Raw genomic sequence first — 24,655 nt, 5'->3', positions numbered from 1 at the left:
AAAATCTAAAACTCAGAATACAGCATTAATATCACAGTTTAAAATGGCACAGGTAGAAAAATAACAGCATTTTTAAAATTATTTTTTTTAAAGGAGCCCTCTCTGTCCAGCAGCAGCAGCGGCAGCAGTCCTTTATAGCGCCCATCAGGCCCTGCCCTGGGACAGGTGGTGAGTGGCAGGATTGGGGCCCTCAGGTGCTGAGCAGGGGAGTCCTCCTGGGTGGTAGCCGCAGCAGTAGTTCTTATTGGCTTGTCAGGCCCCGCCCTAGGCCAGGTGTTGAGTGGCAGGACTGGGGCCCTCAGACGGCTATCAAACCTCTGGTTAACCCAATACCCCTTAATCTGATCTTCAAAGTCGCTATCAGAATAATCAGACATACTGGGATCTCTGATGAATCCAAAGAATCTCTCCTGGACTCACGTCTGCATTTTCTTGGTCCGGTGGGATCTCTTCTTCCTGCGCTGTGACCTATGAGATTCAGGACACAAGGAACTGTCAGAAAAACTAGTGGCGAGAGACCTACCTCTGCGCCAAACCATCTGAGAACGGCGATGAGATTTTGCTATGCGCACCTCAGCCTGCTCCAAGCACTGCCTTAAACGGGCAATAGTTCTGTCCCTGTTGTCCCTTCCCTAGTGACCAAGAATAGGAATATTTGTTATGTTGTAAACAAAATCTGTCCTTTTTTCCTTATGGGGTATGCAAGAGCCTGCATAGAGTCTTTAAGTGGGTTCTCTATTGGTAGGAGAAAATAACAGAGGCCAACCAGAGAATATTGAGAAGCAAAGCGGCTAGTAAGCCTGATCTTTATTAAACGGTTGCAACAGGGTGCTCCCTTCACACACAGGAGGACGGAGGAGGACCCAGAACAAAGGTGTGCCTGCCCTTATATAGACATTTTAAATTCCCTGCCCTGGAGCTCAAGACTACCCCTCCATACATCATACATACATCACAGAAGGGGTGTAACCCAAAACCACTCCCCACAAACATCATACCTACATCACAGAAAAGGTGGTCTACAACAGAAATTTGAATGCTGTTGTTTTTCCTGTCTGCCGGGTTATCTAATAATGACTTATCTGATTGCCTTTCCTGGTAGTCTGGCCATTCCCTTGAAATGGTGATTACCCAATTCCTGAGACAATTCCCTCACACCCTCCCTCCTTGCAGAGAAAACATTTGGGCGGTTTGGGAGTCAAAATAGTTTCAGGTTGGTCTTCCTGTGCTGCTCCAGACATGTGGTCCCCACATCCATCTACATGCTTGGCTGGTAAACCTATGGACATTTATTATATATATATAAGACCTTACAATTTTTATTACAGTTAGAAGAGGAATAATCAAGGGAGAAAGGGGGGAAGGACTCACCCAACGTCTGGAGGAGAGAGCTGACCGCTTGATGGTGGTCACAAGGCTTCCAGATGCGGTCGGAGAGCCAACCAATGTTGCCTTCATGCCTCCAATAGAAACACTCTTTGTGGTGGTACGCTTCCTCCCTGAAGAGAGCGCCCTCTTCTTAATCTTTTTAGTGACCTGCACGGCTCAGCTAGGAGCGCCCCTTACGCGTGTGAGGTGGAGAAATGACCCCTTGTTGTTCGGTACTGCTAGCAGGCAGCATGATGGTGCTAATATTGTTGCTACTGTTACTAGTACAATATATTGTTGTTGTTTAGTCATTTAGTTGTGTCCGACTCTTTGTGACCCCATGGACCAGAGCACGCCAGGCACTCCTGTCTTCCACCGCCTCCCGCAGTTTGGTCAAGCTCATGTTGCTAGCTTCGAGAACACCATCCAACCATCTCGTCCTTTGTCGTCCCCTTCTCCTTGTGCCCTCAATCTTTCCCAACATCAGGGTCTTTTCCAGGGAGTCTTCTCTTCTCATGAGGTGGCCAAAGTATTGGAGCCTCAGCTTCACGATCTGTCCTTCCAGTGAGCACTCAGGGCTGATTTCCTTAAGAATGGATAGGTTTGATCTTCTTGCAGTCCATGGGACTCTCAAGAGTCTCCTCCAGCACCATAATTCAAAAGCATTAATTCTTTGGTGATCAGCCTTCTTTATGGTCCAGCTCTCACTTCCATACATCACTATGAGTACAATATTAATATTATCTTAATAAGGAAAAGGGCTGAAAAAATTAGGAAGTGATATAACAAAGAATTAGAAGGAAGAGCCACAGAGCCGCAGAATATAAGCCTGTACTTAGGGAAAGCTGTGAATATAAAACAGAAACCGTTACCATCTGAATGTGTGCACATTCTTAGAAGCCAACGGAAACCTCCCAGGTGGGAGGGAAATTCTTTAAAGGGGCACACCATACCCAGGCCCGACAAGCATAGTCAATTATAGCAGCTAAAGATTCCATGCTGGTGCAGCACAGACGAGATGACTGTGAAACAATTCAGATATAAATTGTGCAGGTAGAACTGCAGGAAGGGACCCCAAGAATCATCCAGTCCAACCCCCTGCAATGCAGAAATATCCCACTACCCCACCATAAGGATCAAACATGCAACCGTGGCCCCATCAGCATCATGTTTTAACCAACTGAGCTGACCAGGCACTGAAGAAGAGAATACATAAATGCAAACTCCCACATAAGGAGTACTATACATACTAACCATACATTGTAACCCCCCATGTGTGTGCATGCCTATGACCTCATGACTAATGAATAACTAATTAACAGTATCCTTCCCTCGTTTTACTGAAAACAAGGTTAGAAGGGACTCTGGGTCATCTAGCCCAGCCCCCCATATACCAATACCAAAATAGATTAGCCCAGAGACCTCTGGCCTCCTTTAAATCTGAGGAGTGGACCAGAGGGAAGCCTGTGTTGGCACGGTCCACTCCTCCTAGGTGCGCCCACCGCAGATTCGCTGATTCAAATGGCTGGGTTCTGGCAGGAACACAGAGGCCTCTGCAGTGACCCCAGGAGTAGAACAATGGCCACAGGACAGCATGGCTCCAAGAAGATGGCGGTGCAGTGTGCTGTGCTGCAAATGTTGTCCACTGCCAGGACATGATCAGCAGCCATTAATGGTTCCCCGTCCTCCTGAGAAAAAGTGACAAGTGGGGTGCCACAGGGTTCTGTCCTGGGCCCATTGTTGTTCAACGTCTTTATAAATGACTTGGATGATGGAATTGATGGGTTGCTCATCAAATTTGCTGATGACACCAAACTGGCATTAACAGATTGGAGAAGTGGGCGAAAGTCAACAAAATGAATTTCAATAGGGACAAATGTAAGGTTCTGCCCTTAGGCAGGTAGATCCAGATTCCCTAATATAGGATAGGGGTCACCTGGCTTCCTAGCAGTACCTGTGAAAAGGATCTAAGGGTCTTGATGGACCACAAGCTTCACATGAGTCAACAGTGTGATGCAGAAGCAAAAAAAAGCCAACGCTATTCTAGGCTGCATCAACAGAATCAAGGGAAGTAATAGTACCACTCCATTCTGCCTTGGTCAGACCACACCTGGAATACTGTGTCTGGGCACCACGATTTATGAAGGATGTTGACAAGCTGGAACATGTGCAGAGGAGGACGACCAAGATGATGAAGGGTCAAACCAAGCCTTATGAGGAGCAGTTGAGGGAGCTGCGTATGTTTAGTCTGGAAAAGAGGAGATATGATAGCCATCTTCAAATATCTCAAGGGCCATCACATGAAAGAGGGAACAAGCTTGTTTTCTCCTGCTCTGGAGGGTAGCACTTGAACCAATGGCTTCAAGCTACAAGAAAGGAGATTCCAACTAATAAAAAATATTTTTTTATTTATACCCCACCCTTCCCTGTTCAAAAACCGGGCTCAGGGCAGCTAACAACAAATTTAAAACACTTAATTGTAAAAGCAGCATAAAATACAGTATAAAAACATGAATAACAATAAAATTCAAAATTCAGAAATCAGTTTAGGGGAAATAAGCATTAGATAATCACCAAGGCTAGCTGGCTGAATTGGTCCTACTTGGGCCAGTGAGGAGGCCAGGGGAGAATTAGCTGTGGGGTTTCATAGCTGGTAATCTTCATAAAAGGGGAGGGGGAGGGAAGAGAAGGGAAATAAAAGATCAGGCTGAATTCACATTAAAGGCCAGATGTAATAGCTCTGTCTTACAGGCCCCATGGTAGGAGGTTAAATCCTGAAGGGGCTTAGTCTCCTGGGACAGAGCATTCCACCAGGTTGGAGCCATCACTGAAAAGGCCCTGGCCCTGGTGGAGGATAGTCTGACTTCCTTAGGGCCCAGGACCTCTAAACTATGGTTATTCATGGACCTCAAGGTCCTCTGCGGGGCATACCAGGAGAGGAGGTCCCATAAATACGAGGGCCCTAAACATCTGGAAGAACTTTCTGGCAGGAAGAGCTGTTTGACAGGGTAATGGACTCCCTTGGGACTCTCCTTCCTTGGAGGTTCTTAAGCAGATGCTGGAAGGCCATCTGTCAGGGATGCTTTAGCTGAGATGTCTGTATTTCATGGGCTAGATGACCCTGGGTACCTTCCAACTCTACAATCCTATGAAATATCTCTGTCCACAAGTGCAAAAACAGAAAGCGAGAGAAGTGCTCCAGAGACTCCTGCAGGCAAAACCTGCTTTCCGTCTCCGCAGCCTGTTCTTCTGCAAATGTTCCCTCCCTGCTTTGCTTTTTGGTATCCTGCATGCATTCCTCTGACATGCACAATGCTTCCTATCCTCACAGTGCCCATAAAATCCAGGGCCCATAAAAGCCAGGGTCTAATAATAAATGAGCACATTATGGTGTGAGCCGAGTGCTGGGAACGCAATGAAAAGCGACGCTTCTAACAACCGCCTGCCACGTAACTTGCCTGCATGTTCCACGCCTACTGATCCCAGGTACCTGCCTGAAGTTATTCTTAACAAATCAAGCTTGTCTCCTGGAGTTATATTAGGGATGCAGCATAGGTTGCCTAATGTACAAGTGAAATGTTACTCTGTCCCTATTGTTTGCAGGTGCCGTAAATGCCATACATACTCTCTTTGCTTTTATTATTTCCCAACCTTTCTTCTGTCCCTTAATCATAAACCTCTCCCGGCTTTTAGAAAATGCCATTCTGCCTTTCAAGCCAGTACAATAGGTCACATCAGGTAGCGCTGAACCAGCAAAGGGATCATTATAGCAAAAGTTATAATGTGACTCAACGCCACCCAAGGATTCTTATACATTTTTATTTATTTTTTTAAAAAAATGTCAACTTGATGAGCTCAACCTGGGAGAGCGTTTAACCCTCTTCAAATCATTTCTGAACAATGTCGTGCAGGTGGTATTGTGGAAGCACATAAGGAAAGGAATCCCCGTGGGGAGACTTTGAAATTTGTCAACAAGCAAACCTGTATCAGTATTTCAGTTTATACCTTTTGCATCCCTTCCTGCGTTCCCTTGTCAACCAAGGTAGGCAGGGAGGTTCAACGTAGGCTCAAGCAGGGTCTGTCAGGGTGCTAGTATCCTGCCAATGGTCAGGGTGCTAGTATCCTGCCAATGGTCATGCCTGCAAGAGATCCACAATTTTCAGAGCCCTAACCCAGGGAAAACCCCACTCTGTATTTAAGGAAGAAGCTACCTACACCCATCCCTAAATTATGCATATTTATGATAGCTAAAGTTGGAAGCCCCCCCAAGAAGCCAAAGTTGTACGTAAACGTTCTTTTTACCCTTTGATGATGCCAGAAATTATCATTGCAGATCATGTAAGTATTTCTTCTCGCAAAGGCAAGTGCAACCCACCATCACTCCTGTATCCACAGAAAGAGAAGGTCGCTTTATCAGCACCCCAAGGTAGAGTTTAGAAGACCTCTATCTGGATCCCAAGAGACGCAGGTGGCACTGTGGGTAAAACCTCAGTGCCTAGGACTTGCCAATCGCATGGTCGGCGGTTCGAATCCCCGCGGCGGGGTGAGCTCCCGTCGTTCGGTCCCAGCTCCTGCCCACTTAGCAGTTCGAAAGCATCCTTAAAAGTGCAAGTAGATAAATAGGTACCGCTTTCTAGCGGGAAGGTAAACAGCGTTTCCGTGTGCTGCACTGGTGCTGGCTCGCCAGAGCAGCTTCGTCACGCTGGCCACATGACCCGGAAGTGTCATTGGACAGCGCCGGCTCCCGGCCTCTAGAGTGAGATGAGCGCGCAACCCTAGAGTCTGTCAAGACTGGCCCGTACGGGCAGGGGTACCTTTACCTTTACCTTATCTTGATCCCAACTACCCCTTGCCTTTTAATTCCTCCCATAACCAAGTGTTTTCCCCCCTTTTCTTTCTTATTCCAATTTCCTTCTTTTTTTGGCTTCCCTTCTCTTGAAGATTCTAAAATGCACCTCATTTCCCTGAATCAGTATCTGGGCCAGCAGGCAATTCTGATACAGGGGCTATATTTATCCATTGTAACAGATTCATAGTACTTAACATTCTAGTGGCTTTTATTTTTCTGTCTCTCCTGGGTACTACGCACACCCAGCGAGATAATGATAAGACTAAGTCAATCCCATGCTTCAGGGTGTAAGACAATTGCCAGCTGGAATCATAGAACAGAAAACAAATCCCAATTTTCTTGTAAAAGCATTAGAGATTTGTTCAGGTATATTAGTGTGGATCATGAATTTATCAGCCGCACAGGCATAAGCACAAAGCAGGTTAATCAATATGTTCCATAGCAACCTTCTGGGCAAAAATTCAAGGTGACTCCTGTGACCTACAGAACTCTTAATAATCTGACATCCCCAGAAGTCTGTTCAAAGGAATCGGCTTTAGCCACTGCAAACAGTAAAACAGGTGAATGACATCCTATGTTACCCATTGCAGACATGGTACGTCCCCAAAAATTGTTGTAAGTTGCTTAAAATAGCTGTGCTATGGAATTGCACTCTGATTTGTTTGTTTCTTAAAGGGGATAGAGATAAGGAGGAAGATCTATATAGGTTAAAATTAAAACACAAAAGGGGGAAAATTGGTTCTGGCTGGAGAGAGAACTTTAAGAAAGTACTGTTTAGAAAGTCCTATTTGGAGCTGTTTGTTTCAGGATCAGGACGCAACTAAAAGCATAGACTGATGGCGCTGTGGGTTAAACCACAGAACCTAGGACTTGCCGATCAGAAGGTCGGATGTTCGAATCCCTGCGACGGGGTGAGCTCCCGTTGCTCGGTCCCTGCTCCTGGCAACCTAGCAGTTCGAAAGCACATCAAAGTGCAAGTAGATAAATAGGTACTGCTCCGGCGGGAAGTTAACAGCATTTCCGTGCGCTACTCTGGCTCTCCAGAAGTGGCTTAGTCATGCTGGCCACATGACCCAGAAGCTGTACGCCGGCTCCCTCGGCCAATAAAGCAAGATGAGCTTCAACCCCAGAGTCGGTCACGACTGGACCTCATAGTCAGGGGTCCCTTTACCTTTTAAGAGCACTATGTGCAAGTAAACATCAGATCTGGCTATCAAAGGACAAGGCTGAAACCATTTAACTGAAACAGGACAAAGAGTCGAGGGAACAACAGTTTCACATGCTCCCAAAGTGAAGACGTACCTTAGAAAAACAGCTTCACATCTATATTTTTAACCTTCTGTTGGAAGCCACCCAGAGTGGCTAGGGAAACCCAGCCAGATGGGTGGGGTAGAAAATTATTATTATTATTATTATTATTATTATTATTATTATTATTATTATTACTATGGGTAATCCTGAATTCAACCTGAATTCACACCCTTTAAACCTGGTAGTCAATGAAACAACTGGTTTCTTCAGTTTGATTCCACAGATCTATAATTATTTCTCTGAATTGACTCAGTGTTGGCAAATTCTAACTAGCCATGTATCAGACTTAGGCATAACTGTTACGCTGTTGAGCAAAACACAGAACTACTTTGGAACTACTGAGATACCATCTTGGTAGTATCTATTATATGATGCTTAAATAAAGATACTTGATGACACAAGCCTAAAAGGTTTGTCTGGAAATACTTCTCGATTTGAAGCTAAGACCCTAAGATTTAATTTGTAAATTCAAGTTTCTGGTGATTCATGTTGTATGGTACAACATCCATTTTGAAATCAATCAACCCATTTTGGGGAGTAGGTGCAAGTAGTCAGTCTTGCCCAGGGCACAAAATAGCCTGACAGTGGCATTGCCAATAAGTTTTCTATCCCAATTTAATGCATTGTTGTTTAGCACTTTAACTCCAAATCTTTTAAACTGCCCTCACATGTATACATTTCTATTTTTATCTGACTACATCCTGGTAGTTCATGTTAAGTCAAAGTTTTTCTAGTGTTAAATATGTAACTTTACACAGAAAAACAAGATGTAAAAAAAATAAAAATCAAGAAGCGGAATGCCCAGTTTCACAAATGCTAATGACATGCAGTGGTACCTCGGGTTACATACGCTTCAGGTTACAGACTTCGCTAACCCAGAAATATTACCTCGGGTTAAGAACTTTGCTTCAGGATGAGAACAGAAATCATGATCCGGCGGTGCGGCGGCAGCAGGAAGCCCCATTAGCTAAAGTGGTGCTTCAGGTTAAGGACAGTTTCAGGTTAAGAACGGACCTCCGAAACGAATTAAGTACTTAACCCAAGGTACCACTGTATTTAAATTTCAGGTTCATAATATAAGCGTAAACATGATAGAGCCCTGCATTCTTCATGAACTTGGATTTTGTTCAGATCCAATGAAGAACTCCTCCACCCCCACCCCACCCCCCCGCAATTATCTTCCGGCTCTGAGGGAGGAGTGAGGTCCTGGTCTGCAGCTTTTGGTGTCCCTCTTATCCATGGCACATGCAACACAGAGTAGGAAAGTAACATACCCAAGGACAGGTTGGAGAAATTCTATTTTCCATGGTTCTTGCACATTTTGCTCTAGACTGATTCATGTGTCAGGAGGCGAGGAGGACAGATCAAGTGGTGTGGAACTTTTTGCAGCCTGGGGGATGAATTCAGCAACCTTCTAGGGTCTGTGGGGTTGCAGAGGTAAAAGTGAGCAAAGCAATGAATTCCAAAAATACAGTAGCATGTTTCCATATATATACATACATGCTCACACACCTCTCTCCATCTTCCATCCAATAGGCATTATCAGAGGTCTGGTGTAGCCAGGCAAGAAGGGTGTGTGGTCTGGGGAAATTGGAGATGTGTGGCCTGATGAGAGTCTTTGGGGCCAGAGAGAGAGGTCTGGAGCATGGCATTTGATCCCTGGAACTGAGGTTCCCCATTCCTACTCCATTGGGTCAAAATTCTCTTGGTGAACAAAATGACTCTTTCTGTTAAGTTGTGGGCGAACATATCAGACGACACAGCGATTCTTTAAACAGCTCTTGTTTATTGACAGGCCAGGACAGAACTGAACAGAAGGGTTCAGTCAGCCTGCTTATATAGAGCTCCAGTACAATGTAACTGTAACAATTTTCTAAAACTATCCAATCACTGAACGTCACTTTCGATCCCTTATTTGCATAACTATCTACAGTATCCCCCTGCTGGCCCAGGGTGAGAACTTCAGTACATAACACCTTCTGTTTGTGGAAGGGCAAGTCTTGATCTAGTGCATACCCATGTGAGCGAGACCTGTTTCTCTTCTGCAGGAGCAATCACCATAATGATTTAATGAGGAGAGTGAGAGAGCCCAGCTGGAGCAGCCACGCCTGTCAGGTAAGGGATTTGCCGACTCACAGAAGCAGCAATTTTGAGCAAAATTAGAACTCTCAGAAAAGAAAGGTATTTTGCCCCAGCTGCTCCTAATTGCACACTTCAGATTGAACCTGAAGAAGTTCACCCATCTCTACCAAGTATAAAGTCTCCCTCCAACTGTTTAACCCCTTTGCCCCAAGTGCATCATCTCCCATTCTCAGTCCTTCCCTATGTAAGTGGATAAATGGATGCCCAGATGGAACACCATCCGTTACTATTATAAATGAGGTAAAAAGGTAAAGGTGACCCCTGACCATTAGGTCCAGTCATGACCGACTCTGGGGTTGCGGTGCTCATCTCGCTTTATTGGCCGAGGGAGCCGGCGTACAGCTTCCAGGTCATGTGGCCAGCATGACTAAGCCGCTTTTGGTGAACCAGAGCAGCACACGGAAACACCGTTTACCTTCCTGCCAGAGGGGTATCTATTTATCGACTTGCACTTTGACATGCTTTCGAACTGCTAGGTTGGCAGGAGCAGGGACCGAGCAACGGGAGCTCAGCCCGTCGCGGGGATTTGAACCGCCGACCTTCTGATCGGCAAGTCCTAGGCTCTGTGGTTTAACCCACAGCGCCACCTGCGTCCCTATTATAAATGAGGAGGGGAGCTCAAAATAGATGTTAACTCTCCATACCGCCAGCCAATCATGTATTTAATTGGGTATATTTTCCTTACATGTGCAGTAGAAGCAGTAAATGGCCATTGAATCTCCACACTGCCAGCCATCATGTATTTAATGTGATATATTTTGCTTCAGTTTGAAATGGAAGAGAATATAGTTTTCTTGTGCTCACAATTAAGAGCTTGGTCCATTTTTTAAATTGTTAGCCATTTGGCTACTTTTTATCTTCCATCACAATTCATGAGAGAATCAGGCATGTAATTTCTGAGCTTGTACCCATTTAAATTTTTGAGACTGAGAAGCACCTAACATTGATTGGAACGTCTCCTATAGCTCTATCCAAATAAGTCTTTAACTTAGAGATAGGCATGTGTAAATAACTTCTAATCGTTCAGTCCTCATGCCGTCGTTCCAATCTGTTTCAACAGCCAGTGCAAAGGTGTCAAGTGTGTGTCAGTTTTCATATGACCATCTTACTACTTAGCCTTAGTCAACAACAGATAAAGTTGGGAGGATGAGACACTTTCCCCAGTTGACAGTTTTCTTGGCTAAGAAGAGGCAGGATGGCAGGCACAGATGGAAAAGTTCAGCTCAGAAATGTTATCAAAAGGACAGCAGGAGTCATTTGATTTGCCGTGTCCAGAGGATATAAATGTCTTCAAACCGTACTATAGAGGGCATGAGAGATTGGTTTCCTTTATTTTAATGCTGTGACTCTAGAATATGTTGTCAAAAACAAAAATCAAGTGAAGAATGGTAGTGCAGTGAAAAAAGCAATTTGAGAGGCAGCAATCCCCTCCATAACAGTCAGTGAGGACAGCAGCAGTGTCACAGAGAATCAAATTGTTTGCGTTTATACTTCTTTTGCTAAAATGCACGTCTTAAGCATGAGTGTGCAATAATCCCTGGGTGTGAGAGATACATTATTCAGTACACTGTGGAATCCCCATCAATGGAACCTGGATGGGGGGGGGGGCGACGTCAACTTCTGCCATTACTGAATCAGTATGCCACATAAAGGTGGTACCAACGGAACACTTATATGGAAAAAGCTACCCAGGAACACCACTAAGGCACAGATGAATGAACGTTCATATTACAGTGGTACCCCGCAAGACGAATGCCTCGCAAGACGGAAAACCCGCAAGACGAAAGGGTTTTCTGTTTTGGAGGCGCTTCGCAAGACGAATTTCCCTATGGGCTTGCTTCGCAAGACGAAAGCCCATAGGGAAATCTCCGGGGACCTGTTTTAAATTGCTGGCGGTCGGGAGCAAAGACTTTCGCCCACAGCCGGCCTTCAGAAGAGGTCCTGGACCTCTTCTGAAGGCTGGCGGGGGGCAAAAGTCTTTGCTCCCCCCCGCCTGCCTTCCCAGGACAGCGGAGACTTCTCCGCTGCCCTGGGCGATCTTAAAATGCTGGCGGGCGGGAGCGAAGCGTTCGCTGCCGACCCCCAGCATTTTAAAATCTCCCCGGGACAGCAGAGAAGTCTCCTTCTCTGCTGTCCCGGGCGATCTTAAAATGCTGGCGGGCGGGAGCGAAGCGTTCGTTGCCGACCCCCAGCATTTTAAAATCGCCCCAGGACAGCAGGGGCTTTTAAAATGCTGGCGGTCGGCAGCAAAGCCCTCCTGTCCCCGGAGCTTGCGGGGCGGGAGGTGGGAAGAAGGGCTTTTCTTCCCACCGCCAGCCTTCAGAACAGCCTTCTGAAGGCTGGCAGTGGGAAGAAAAGCCCTTGTCCCCCCCCCCCCCAGCCTTCAGAAGAGGTCAGGGGACAGACTGTCCCCGGACCTGGTCTGAAGGCGGTTTCCATAGGAATGCATTAATTGATTTTCAATGCATTCCTATGGGAAACCGTGCATCGCAAGATGAAAAACTCGCAAGAAGAAAAAACTTGCGGAACGAATTAATTTCGTCTTGCGAGGCACCACTGTACAATATTTCTATACCACCTATCAATTGAAAACAACATGTCTAAAGGAGCTACCAGATTTCAAAATAAATAAATAAATGACAGTAAATAACCGGCCAAACTATAACGAGGAGAAGAAGCAGAATCTGAGCAAGATTTGTCAAGGAGAAGCAAATACTAATATAAATGCCCCCCTCTTTTGAATAAAATACTGCAAAGCCAGCAGATCTAATCATCTCGGCAATGGGATTTCATAAATGGGATCCTACTCTTGAAGAAGATCTGACCTGGTTATACAGGGACTAAAATATTAGAGGAACATGCCACCCCAAAGATCTTAATCTCCAGGTCTCCACCCACGTCATCCAGCCCAGACACTGAGGTCCAGCGCCAAGGGCCTTCTGGCAGTTCCCTCGCTGCAAGAAGTGAGGTTAGAGGGAACCAGGCAGAGGGCCTTCTTGGTAGTGGCACCTGCCCAGTGGAATGCCCTCCCAGCAGATGTCGGCAATAAACAACTATTTTACTTTTAAAAGACAACTGAAGGCGGACCTGTTTAGGGAAGTTTTTAATGTCTGATGCTGTATTGTTTTTTAATATTTAGTTGGAAGCCACCCAGATTGGCTGGGGAAACCCAGCCAGATGGGTGGGGTATAAATAATAAATTATTATTATTATTATTATTATTATTATTATTATTATTATTATTATTATTAATGTGTGGGTAGACATCTGGGAGACAGGAGTTTTTAATGGGGCAGAGCCCAAAATTTCACCCTTCATGGAAAAAGAGTGAACCATGCAAAAAATCTGGCAATGTGGAGTGCTCTTGTTCATTATTCCAGCCAGCCATGCCCACTTCCAGTCTACTCCATTTGATTCTCAGTCCCAGTCCAACCCCCCCCCCCATAGTTAGCTTTTTTAAGCCACTGAACATGCTCACTCCTCATTGGCCTGTTTGGGGAACTTCTTGCTCTTCCTGTTTCCCACAACTTGTTGAACATCTAAAGGGACCCTAAGAACCCCAGAAAACCCATCAGGCAAGTGAAGACTTGTCTACAATAACAACGCCTACTCTCATTTTGATTAGTTTTCAGAAGTCCCATTATAGGTAATGGGAAATAACACGGGTGATAAATGGGATTGTAACAAGACAGCAATTGGATACCAAAGAGTGTTCATTAGATAACTGTCTTTTTTATTACCCTCTACAAAATTGGCATTCTCTGAAATTGTACAATTTATTAAGTCATTCTTTTTTTGTTATCGATCTACTTATTGGGGTTATTGCAAATTTGTGTGTGACAGGGCTAGGTTGAAGAGAAGTCTGGTGACAATGAATGGTGGCATGAACAATGTTAAAACATTTAGAAAATGATCTTCCTCTGCCAATTGATAAATTAGATTGCCCTTAATAGGAAATCAAAATGGGCCATTAGACAAATAGTGGGGAAAATTTAAACTGCTGTATATCACCAATATTGTGTTAATCTTGGATCTTCTTTGAACAGATGTGTTGGCTTGTTATGAAATAAAGGGCCATTGAGAAAATTAAATGTTTTACACAAATGATAAAATGTCCCAAATGATTAACTGAGGGTTTTTATTCTCTTTGAATTATGTGGCTTAATGCCCTAGCGAGTTAAAAGTAGTTGAGGTAATCGTTCTACCTGCATCACTAATTGAGTCTTCAGAAATGCAGGAGTTCCCATGAACACAGTTGGTCAAAAGTGAAGCAAAAATATCCATATCCCAACACCATCTTCCTAATCTACCAAATCACAATCTGAGAATGGGGAATGAGCTGTGAGGTCTACCACCCTCCTCTCTTTTCACCTTCCATATTCCCTACTCTTGTTCATGTTAATAGAATATTTTCTGGTTTTGTCAAACCACCATTGGCCATAACATCAAAACTAAAAATCCATGGTTAGAGCAATCCCTCCAAACCACGGTTGCAAACTATAGTTTAGTTTGGAGACATTGCTCAAGCAATGCATGATCTGGTTTGTCACAATAAAATTACATTTGTGCATATCCATTTATTTCACAAATCTTTGAAAACTTTGGCAAAAATATTGATTGATCTCTGATAGACTTGATAGTCTGGTTAACTATATCTGCACACACTCACCTTGCTATCTGAATATATGAAAGGAAACAAAGAGAGCCAGTGTGGTGTAGTGGTTAAGAGCGGTAGTCTCGTAATCTGGGGAACCGGGTTCGATTCCCCGCTCCTCCACATGCAGCTGCTGGGTGACCTTGGGCCAGTCACACTTCTCTGAAGTCTCTCAGCCCCACTCACCTCACAGAGTGTTTGTTGTGGGGGAGGAAGGGAAAGGAGAATGTTGGCCGCTTTGAGACTCCTGAAGGGGAGTGAAAGGCGGGATATCAAATCCAAAGTACAAAGGTCTCCTTTTCTTTTTGCTAATGGACAAATTATAAGACTCACCTTTGCCTGATTTTTCTTTCTTGCTCCTTTTTCAATATTTTTTTTAATTTAAAGGATGCTTATACCAGCTACTTTTATGCAGTGGTAGGTAGGCAACACTGTTATAAGCTAACTAAAATCAAGGGCAGAACATAGAAAAGTCTGCCTAACAACAGAATGTCATGAAACTGTCGTTAAAGATGTTTCCTTTATTTAGAAATAATCTTTTAGTTGACAAAGTTGTTCTTTCTGCACCTCAGAACTATTATACCAAGAACACATTTTAGGACAATCTTTCCCATCCTTGGATTGCTAGATGTTGAATGACAATTCCCATCATCCCTAACCACTAGCCATGCTTTGTAGTCCAACATCTAGGAACTTAATATTGCCCCTCTTTAGCATGGCTTTCCCCCTTGTCGTAGATTGCGTAGATGTTTATTTTAGATATACAGTGGTACCTCGAGTTACAGACGCTTCAGGTTACAGACGCTTCAGGTTACAGACTCCGCTAACCCAGAAATAGTACCTCGCGTTAAGAACTTTGTTTCAGGATGAGAACAGAAGTCGCACCGCAGCAGCAGGAGGCCCCATTAGCTAAAGTGGTACCTCAGGTTAAGAGCAGTTTCAGGTTAAGAACGGACTTCCAGAACGAATTAAGTTCTTAACCCGAGGTACCACTGTAGCTGATTTCATTTTGTGATTTTCTTCTACCTTTGTATTTACCAAGTTGCATGTGTATTGTGTTTTGCCAGATATAAGGTATACTGAAAACATTGCTGGGAAACAACCGTATGATTCAAACAACAACAACAGATTTGAGAGGACAAACATGGGGATAAATATTGATAGTTACAATGATAATATAACTTCCACATTGCAATTTTCAATCAGTTCACAAACAATTATTTTGTCCTGATCCCATCAGATAAGGTTTCTACATCCTACCAGGTTGGGCAAAATGACCTGTCAACAACCCAGGGTTATGTGATTGTTGCCATTTGCTGAACTGAAGGAGTGTGAGATGAACACTAGGCTGATGGTCAACATTCTTACCTCTGATATTGCCAGTTGCCTCTTTGGAGGGTGGGAAATCAAAGGATCACATATCCCCACACTGTCCCACAACAGAAAATATTAGAAATATATAGCACTAGTCTAAATCTTTCTCTGCGCAAACAAATAACTGCTGTGTTTATTAAAACCTGAATTTCAGTCCCAGAAATTTAGACCACATATAAGAAACCCCCAGGTTACCTAGATACTCAGTTAAATTGGGCCAGAATTGAAGTATTTATGGGTAACTTATGGGTAAATAATAAGAAAAAGAATTCCCCCTGGATGCCTAAATCCAGCTGTAGGGCAAGCACTCGGAGATCTTTAAAATCATGCAACGAAGCAAAGCATAGAAATATAGGTTGTTAGACCTTTAAAATATCCCTTTTAAGTCACTTTCAAAACTTCCCCTTTCTTCCCCTTTAGCATAGAAAAGACCACACAGTTGGGTAAATTAAAAAAAAAAGGTTTTTACTTACAAACCTTTCAAAGGTCAGATAAAGGTGCTTTTTTGTACAGCAGTCTGAAAACATAGGCAGCAAAACTTAGGTTAGAAAAACGTAGACTGCAATTTTGTGTACACTTATCTGGAATTAAGACTGTAGACCGATATCCTGTTTCCTGGAAGTAAGCCCTACTGAAGTCAATGGGACTTAAGCAAACATGAATAGGATTGCACCAAATGGGACGTACTTTAGAATAAACTTGCATAAGATTGCTCTACTTGCTTGGATCATTCCTAATGGAAATAAAAGGAAGGGAATTGACTTAAAACTGAAAAAGACATTGGGTAATATATTTGGAAATTATTCAAGCTATTCTAAAAAAATAAAAAATACTCTACATTAATACAGTCTGGTGTTGTTTATGAAGTGATACTCTAATGTGTTACTCATTGATTTCGCTGAGCAGATTGTACTCTTAGTGTCAAAGCTCTCTAGCTTTCTAGCCCTTGGGGAATGGTCCAGCCTCTTTCTCCTCCTCCCCTGCCTCAAACCTTCACAATCCTCTTTCCCTCCTCTGTCCCACTACGGAGCCAAAATCAATAAGCATTTATTTTAGCACACACTGAAATGCATGACATAAAAGAAAACATTTTTTTAATCTCCCACAGTCTGCTATTTTCAAAGCAAGGGTATGTTTTTATATTTCATTCCTTTGTCACCACAGTTAAGGTTCATAAACTTGTTTCATCAGTTCCAAGAGGATCTCTTGGTTTCAGCTATATTTTCAATCACATTTTCGATCAATATGGCAGTGCATTTTTTTTTTTTTAGCAGCTAATGAAAGCTTTGTGTATGATTTACTGTTTGTTTGTTTTTTCCTTGCCATTTCTTAGCCAGCTTTTATTCTACCCATCTGGTCAATTGTGTTGACCATAATGAATTAAATAAAATAGCATGGAGAGCTGGAAAGCTCAGATATTTAAAACAAACTCTGAGAATGACTCAGTCTCAGTCTCAGTCAGTTTTATTGCACATAGCCAAAGGCTGCCACAATGTACACAGAATTATTTGACAATTAAACGAAAACATACTGAATTGATAAAAAAGACTTAAAACATTTATATTATTAAAACGTTACGTACTCTAAACAGAGCTATATGAGTACCCCAATGTACAAATAAAAACATTAAACAATAAAATTCATAAGCTAAAATCATCACATGGTCACTAATGTTAAAAACAATATCAATTAATACAGTGTGCAATTTATGACTCCGACATAATATGGGCCCTATCCCATAAAATTTTAAGAGATATTTTCCTTTGTTCAGCTTCTGTGTGTGGCATAGAATAGTCTTCCCTAACATGGTTCCCTGCTCTGGGAACCACACCTCTGATCAGTCAGCATGGTCAATAATCAGGAATGATGAGGATGGAGTTCAAAACATCTGGAAGTTCAAAACATCTGGGAGTTCACAAAACATCTGGAAGCTTGGAGGGAGTCCCAAACATCTGGTGGGGGAAGGCTCACAAACAGCATGGAATCAATAGATGCCATGTTGCTTTTCCATATCCTTCAAGATTTCTCCGATGAAAATAGGGATGTCCTAAGGAAAAGTGACGCCATCCCATTCAATATATCACCCCCCCCCTCCAATCTGATGCAATCAGCCAGGTAAAATAATGATTCCGGACAATATTGAAAAAGTCAACTATTTTCACAATAACTAGGTGAACATGTGCAATTTCTACCTCACACACATTGTTGGTTTCAAACAAACACAAAATCAGATCTGGTGAATATTCTGTGCAGCCGTAATTAAGCTGTCAGCAGTACAACTTGATGTTGTTAGTCTCTTAGTTGTGAAATAAAGGAAGGCATTGCCAGATATTCTTTATCAGTCAGTTTAAATGATGAGAGAAGGGGCATGATGCTAAAGAACTCTGTCAAGTAAGCATGAATAAATATTGTCATCCACTCAGAAGCATTCCACAAATTTGGGATGTTGTATTAATGAAGGTTAATGGGGAGCACAGAGGAAAAAGGCCTTGTTTGTCATTCACTAGATGCACTTATAGTGCATTTGAAAAGAAAAGACAGAACATCTGAACATTTTATTCAGGAGGAAAGGGTCATGCAAATCAGGACAAAGGTTGCAAACAAGAGAGGCTTTGAGTTGTTAAATTATTGGATGTGTTTCTTGTTTCGTTGTGGGTTTTTCAAAGTGCTACTTAATGGAACTAATTTAGTGAGGGGATTCAATGAGAGCTCAGCAAATAAAGTGAGTTTCTGAGATGCCGTGCTTTCTGGGTTCTGAATGCTTTTTCATCACCACACCTTCAACAGAAATGCTCTTCAATCATTACTGCCATGAAAAAGCAACAAAAGTAGAAAAGGGCTGTGGGGAGAGGGCTGCCTTTAGCCCCTCTTCAGTCATTGCAGAGCTCATGCAAACTCTTGCCATGACCCCATAGCTCAGCAATGACCAAGACACCACGTCAGAGGCTGCAGAATCATTGCCTATGGACTCAGACCAGTTTCCTGACTCTGAGCCTGCTACTGGTGACCAGGAGACCACTAAATACCTAGGCTGGTGAGGAGGAGTTCCCTAGACTAAAACCCACCTCATAAGAGCTCATATAGCCAGAGCTGTGACCAACACTAGCACTTTTGCCTGAGCTCAAAGAACTGAGTGCCTCCTAACTTACCCCAAAGGGACCACCCCAGGCAGGAGGCCAGGAAATGTAGAAGTCCTCATGAAGGCTAGACTTCTGGTTATTTATGAACTGCAGTTCTCCAAAAAGCAGTGACCCCTAGGAGATGTGGGCTGAAGGCAGAGATTCAGAATGCCTCAGTCTGCTACTAGCTTTTGTTGGAACACGTTGCTCACCCTGTGGTGGTGATTTGCTTGGTCACACCTTATAGGCTCCTCTGCAAGACCCGAACAAGGCAGCATATCCATGTTCTAGTGTAACTTCTGCAGTGGAGAGCCTTTTCTACTCCTGCAGGTTTCCTGTGAAATTAAGAACATCCCAATTGTCCTAAAATAGTCTTGCCAAGCAAATTAGGACCATTTAGTCACTACATATCGAGATGGGCTGTTATTGTTGTCTTGCTTGGGGGAAAACACTAAAATGAGAGAGAAGTCAAATTTAACTTTGTGGCACAGTTGTGGCTTCCCTGTGGCAAGCTCACACATAGGGGTCAGAGAATTTCAACAAAAATGGAAAAAGAAGCATAAATTGTGTCAGTTCACATTGTTCAGAGAATAATAGAATTGTAAAGTTGGAAGTCATCTAGTCCAACCCACTGTATTGCAGGAATGCTTAAAAATCTCCAATCAAGGAGACTCCACCACTTTGAGCCAGTGTGGTGTAGTGGTTAAGAGAAGTGGACTAGTAATCTGGTGAACCGGGTTCACGTCCCTGCTCCTCCACATGCAGCTGCTGGGTGACCTTGGGCTAGTGTTTGTGGTGGTGGAGGAAGGAAAGGGAGATTGTTAGCCACTTTGAGACTCCTCCTTCTATCAAATCTAAACTCCTCCTTTTCTTCTTCTTCTTCTTCTTCTTCTTCTTCTTCTTCTTCTTCTTCTTCTTCTTCTTCTTCTTCTTCTTCTTTCCAAGGGAGATCATTCCCCTGTCAAATAGCTCTTTCTGGCAGAAAGTCCTTCCTGATGTTTAGTCAGAATCTCCTTTCTTGTAACAATGCCACAGATTCGGTTCCCAACATCTGGATAAGGTGAAAGCAAGCTTGCTCCATCTTCCATGCAACAGCCATTTAGATACAGTGGTACCTTGGGTTACAGGTGCTTCAGGTTACAGACTCTGCTAACCCAGAAATAGTACCTCGAGTTAAGAACTCTTCCTCAGGATGAGAACAGAAATCACGCGGTGGTGGTGGTGCGCCAGTGGGAGGCCCCATTAGCTAAAGTGTACCTCAGGTTAAGAACAGTTTCAGGTTAAGAACGGACCTCCAGAACGAATTAAGTTCTTAACTCGAGGCACCACAGTATTTGAATATTAAAAGTTTGAATATTAAATATGGAGGAGATATAATAGCCATAAGTCTCCTCTATGTCTAGTCAGGAATGAACCAGAAACTTATATTAAATAGTGTATAGCAAGATGAATAACAACTTATTTGACAGAAAGCAAACTACTGCCAAATGGAAACAGTGCTGAACAGAAACTGCTGCCATCCTACAGCCCTAATCTTAGCATCATTTGGACTCACATGAGAGGTGTGATTGGGCATTTCAGTAGGGCAATTGTTGGAACATCTGAGAAATTTTGCCATGCTCTTACCTCACTTCTGTGATGGTAAGATTCCAAAAATAGCAGAATGAGTGGATTGATCTCATAAAAGAAGCAACCCACGAGAACAGTATGGAAGTGATGTGTTCATACTTGTGTCCTCTGCTGTAATCAGCAATACAGAAAATATGTGTGCACAGAGACAAAAGGGGAATTTGGGACTCACTTTGACTTCATTCCAGATTGCATGTTTTGTTTCAAGTGTAACACTTACCCTTGGTTTGGAAAATCTAAAAATCTGGGGTGTCTTCCTATGGACTATAATCGGGAAATCAACAAATGGCTATTTTTTTTAAAACGTTTTGTCAGACTTAGTTTACATTTGCAGACCCAGTAGGTATGAAGCCTGCTACAATTCAACCAAATAGGTGACGGTGTTGTTTTTCTACAAGAAGCCTTCTGAGTCTGAGAGGTGGTTGTATGGCTGTTTTTTAAGGGACTCCTATAACTTAAAAAAAAAAAAAAAGAATCTTGGCAGAATCAGCCCTTCATGATTCAGAATTATGTCAGTTTTCCAAAACAGCCATTTTGTCTAATTGCACAGAAACATGAAGCTGTGGAAATGCTGAACTGCTCAGAGGTGCTAAGTGACAAATATTTGCTGTAATAGTGCACCTAAAAATCTGTTGCTGTCATTTAGCTGTGCTTTACCATATGGCCCCAGGAAGGCACAAATCATTCTGTGCACTCGAGGCCCATTCCAATGTCTCCCAAAGTGAACGGGCCTCTTTCCATCTATTTCTGCATGATCTGAGTCATGCCCTTTTGTTAAATTCCCTTTTATATTTAAATTGGAAACTCTATCAGCACTTATTGAAGTGAAGCCGATGCCAGATATTAGCCAAGCTTTTCATTTTCATAATGGAAAACCATTGTCTTAGGTCTGTTTCAAAGACCTGTTAACACACCAGTGTCGAAAATGTCTGTCTGTAGCACCTGCAGATAATTACTGTACATCAGTAAATTAAAGAGCAGCCCCTGATGATATTGATTAGATAGTGATTACGCTTTAATCTACAGCTCCTCAGTGCAGTAAAAACTGTTCAAAGGATTATTCTTTGCTGAGGCTCTGACAGTAACATAAAAGGAACAATTTAAAAAATCTATCCTTTGAACGTTTCTCCCCACCACCACCACCTGAAGAATAGTACTGCACATTCCACTTTTTTATTATTGATGTGATGTGCTATAGTGGAGGGAGATAATAAACTTTATTAACTGTATAGCAAAGTCGTGAAGTTCAAGATCAATACAGCGGAACTTCTTATCAGGTAAGAATATGAAAATCTTATTTTCCTTTGCACTTAAAGGAATGGCATCAATAAATTACGTGTAGCACATGATTGTTTGTGTTGAAAATAGTTCAGCAGTAAAAATGACCTGCTCTCCTTAGTGAGATTAGATTCCAGCTTTTGCTTTTTCCGCCGCTAATGTGGCTTTCTCCCATTTCAATGACTTTTAAGCTGTTGCAAAGGTGAGCTATTCCATTATCGAAAGTACTTACACTTGATCGTAAAGCAATTGCATTCTTTCAATCTAACATCTTGCATCTTCAATCTAAAGCTCTGGTAACCTTCTTGCTGATCTCTAATGTTTTGTGCGTGGTGCCATTTTTGCTAGGATTATAAGGTCTATTAGATTGAGTGACATATACAAGCATGAACCACATGGGCAGAAACTGACTTTGGGTAGCGGGGTCACTGCTGCTTCCAGCTGCTATATTTATGCTTGTCAAAACATTGCCTATTTTATCAATAGTGAGGCACGTGCACCTCATATTTACTGACTGTGTCTTCTCCTTTCCTGTCCTTGATCAAAGCAGGAATTGTTAGGAAAGTGTAAATGTATTGTGGAGCCTTAACTATGCGCTACAGGCCCAACACACCTACTACCCTTAACATTTCATTAAAATTGCATAATGAGACATCATTGCACCTACCTCTGCTCAAATTTCATTGACTGCCTTTTTCAGAGAAGTAGGGAAATGTGAGCATGACAATAATTTATTTGACCAAATGAGGAGATGGGGGTGTAGGACAAAGTTTGCTTACAACCAAAACGTTCCTTTTAACACGTGCTAAGGTTTTATATTGGCTGGAATTAAGCATAGGTCTGCTTTCCCTGACCTGGTGTCATCCAGATTATTTTTTTTGAACAGATTTGGCAAAGCTGACAGCAATGTTAAGAGATCGAAATGATGAACTTTTTATAGAAGAATAGAGAGCTTTTCTGGACTATTGGGGGGACGGGACAGCCAGTCAAAAGAAATTACAGGCAGGATGTGAGATAGGAGCAGCAGAAGTCAATACATGAAACAATGTAACTTTAATTTGTAGTCCATTTGTAAAAAAACAACAAAAAACCTGGAAATATATTTATATATATATGGACATGGGTGGCACTGTGGGTTAAACCACAGAGCCTAGGACTTGCTGATCAGAAGGTCGGCGGTTCGAATCCCCATGACGGGGTGAGCTCCCGTTGCTCGGTCGCTGCTCCTGCCAACCTAGCAGTTCGAAAGCATGTCAAAGTGCAAGTAGATAAATAGGTACCGCTCCGGTGACCCCGTGCCAGATCCCTTTACGCAGCCTCTGTACTTCACTCGACTGGAAAAGTCTCAGTGCGCTACTTCGTGAGTATGGGGGGGGGGGACTGACAAAGTTCCAACAGGAGCATGCCAGGGAGCTGCTTCATCTCGTTAGACAGCGGGTGGCGGGTGCTCATATTTCTTTGAAAGAGACTGAACAATTGAGATTGCTTGCCAGTCCGGCTCTCTGGGATCAGAAGCTTGGCAAAAGAACGGAAAAGCCCTCTTCACAGAACCAAGGGCACCGATTCATTGTCTGCTCACTTGGCAGAAATGTGCAGATGCCATCGCTAAATTAGGACCACAGGTATCTCCGTCGGCCCCTGCTCTTTTAGCCGCAGCAGACAATCCCCCACCTTACCCAAAGCTTCTGCCTTGCCTCCATCGCAACCTTGCCTACCCCTCCCTACGCCTCAGCCCACACCCACCCCCCCACATCCACCCCCATCCCTCCTTCACCTGCCTCAGCCCCTGCGCGCTCTCCCACAGGAGCTGTGCGCGCCACGCTTTCTCAGGCTAGGCAGCAAGGGCTCCTCTCCTTAGAGGAAGAGGCTGGATGGGCTGGGGAAATGCCATCTGCTATCCCTATCCCGGCACTGCACAACAGCAGATTATGTATGAGGAGCTTCCTTATTCTGTTCTGAGAGAATTAAGGAAAGCCATTACTGATTCTGGCCTCAAATCTTCTTATGTGCTAGGGATGCTGGAGGGGATCCCAAATGGTTATACAATGTTACCTCAAGGGGGCTTGATTTTTTTTTTTTTATTCTGTGTTTAATTCTGTGTTGCTATCAGTATAAGAATGGGGAATTCGTGGAAGGGAAATAGGGTTGACCTTAGAAAAAGTTTTCTATAAATGATTGAGGCACATAAGTTAAAAGTTGATATATAAATTGAATTAAATATAATATTTATTCAGTCAGGCCCATCAAAAGTTCATATTATTGAATGGTTGTATTTACATCATACACCAAAAAACACGGTGACTCCTTTAGTGGATCTCCTTGCTCAGCTCATTAGCAAGGGCCGCCGTCGATGCAAAAGTCTCTTTGGTATTGATTGCCGCCAAATTATTGTGCCCATGCCCTTGGAGCAATGGGAGACTGTTCTTTCCACCAGCATGGATTTGCAGTGCGCTTTAGCCAATTTTGTCAGCTTGGTGGACTGCCATGTCCCCGCCGACCCTCGCCTGCAAATGGGTAGACAATTTTCCCTATCTTTCTCTTCCATATTGTCTCCTGTCCCTTTGGATGCCCCTACTGTTTTTACTGATGGAGCCCCCTCCAGGGGGGTGGTCGCATGGCAACAAAATGAGGAATGGCACAGCCTCTATACTCTCCCACAAAAATCAGCTCAGCGTTCTGAGTTGGCAGCTGCCGTTAAAGCTTTGCATCATTTCTTCTCACAGCCAATTAATTTGGTAGTGGACAGCCTTTATGTTGCCAATGTTATAACTCGTTTATAGGGCAGCTATGTAAGTCCCTTATTGGATGACAATCTACTGAGCCTTTTCCTGTCCTTACAATTGCTTCTCTCCAATTGATCCCACCCACTATTTGTGGTGCACATTCACTCTCACCAACCCTTCCCAGGCTTTCTCACTGATGGTAATGCAA

At 43.3% G+C, this 24,655-nt stretch overlaps 2 long non-coding RNA genes across 3 annotated transcripts; one reads left to right on the top strand and one right to left on the bottom strand.

The window, feature by feature from the left end:
• Window positions 1-362: 362 nt before the first annotated feature.
• On the bottom strand, window positions 363-2,596 carry LOC308587124. 2 transcript variants are annotated; one of them, XR_014008198.1, is made up of 3 exons: window positions 1,372-2,595; window positions 573-632; window positions 370-468 (listed from the first exon to the last, which is right to left on the bottom strand). It is a non-coding gene; the product is annotated as an uncharacterized lncRNA (long non-coding RNA). The 2 variants fall into 2 exon arrangements; XR_014008197.1 differs by lacking the exon at window positions 573-632 and having other exon boundaries at window positions 363-468; window positions 1,372-2,596.
• Window positions 577-11,061, top strand: LOC308587173. The gene is made up of 3 exons (XR_014008261.1): window positions 577-1,273; window positions 9,577-9,643; window positions 10,731-11,061. It is a non-coding gene; the product is annotated as an uncharacterized lncRNA (long non-coding RNA).
• The last annotated feature ends 13,594 nt before the right edge of the window (window positions 11,062-24,655 follow it).

The sequence above is a fragment of the Podarcis bocagei genome, assembly GCF_964188305.1.
Source record: "Podarcis bocagei genome assembly, chromosome: 5".
Taxonomy (NCBI): domain Eukaryota; kingdom Metazoa; phylum Chordata; class Lepidosauria; order Squamata; family Lacertidae; genus Podarcis; species Podarcis bocagei.
This window is presented reverse-complemented; position numbering and strand designations above follow the sequence as displayed.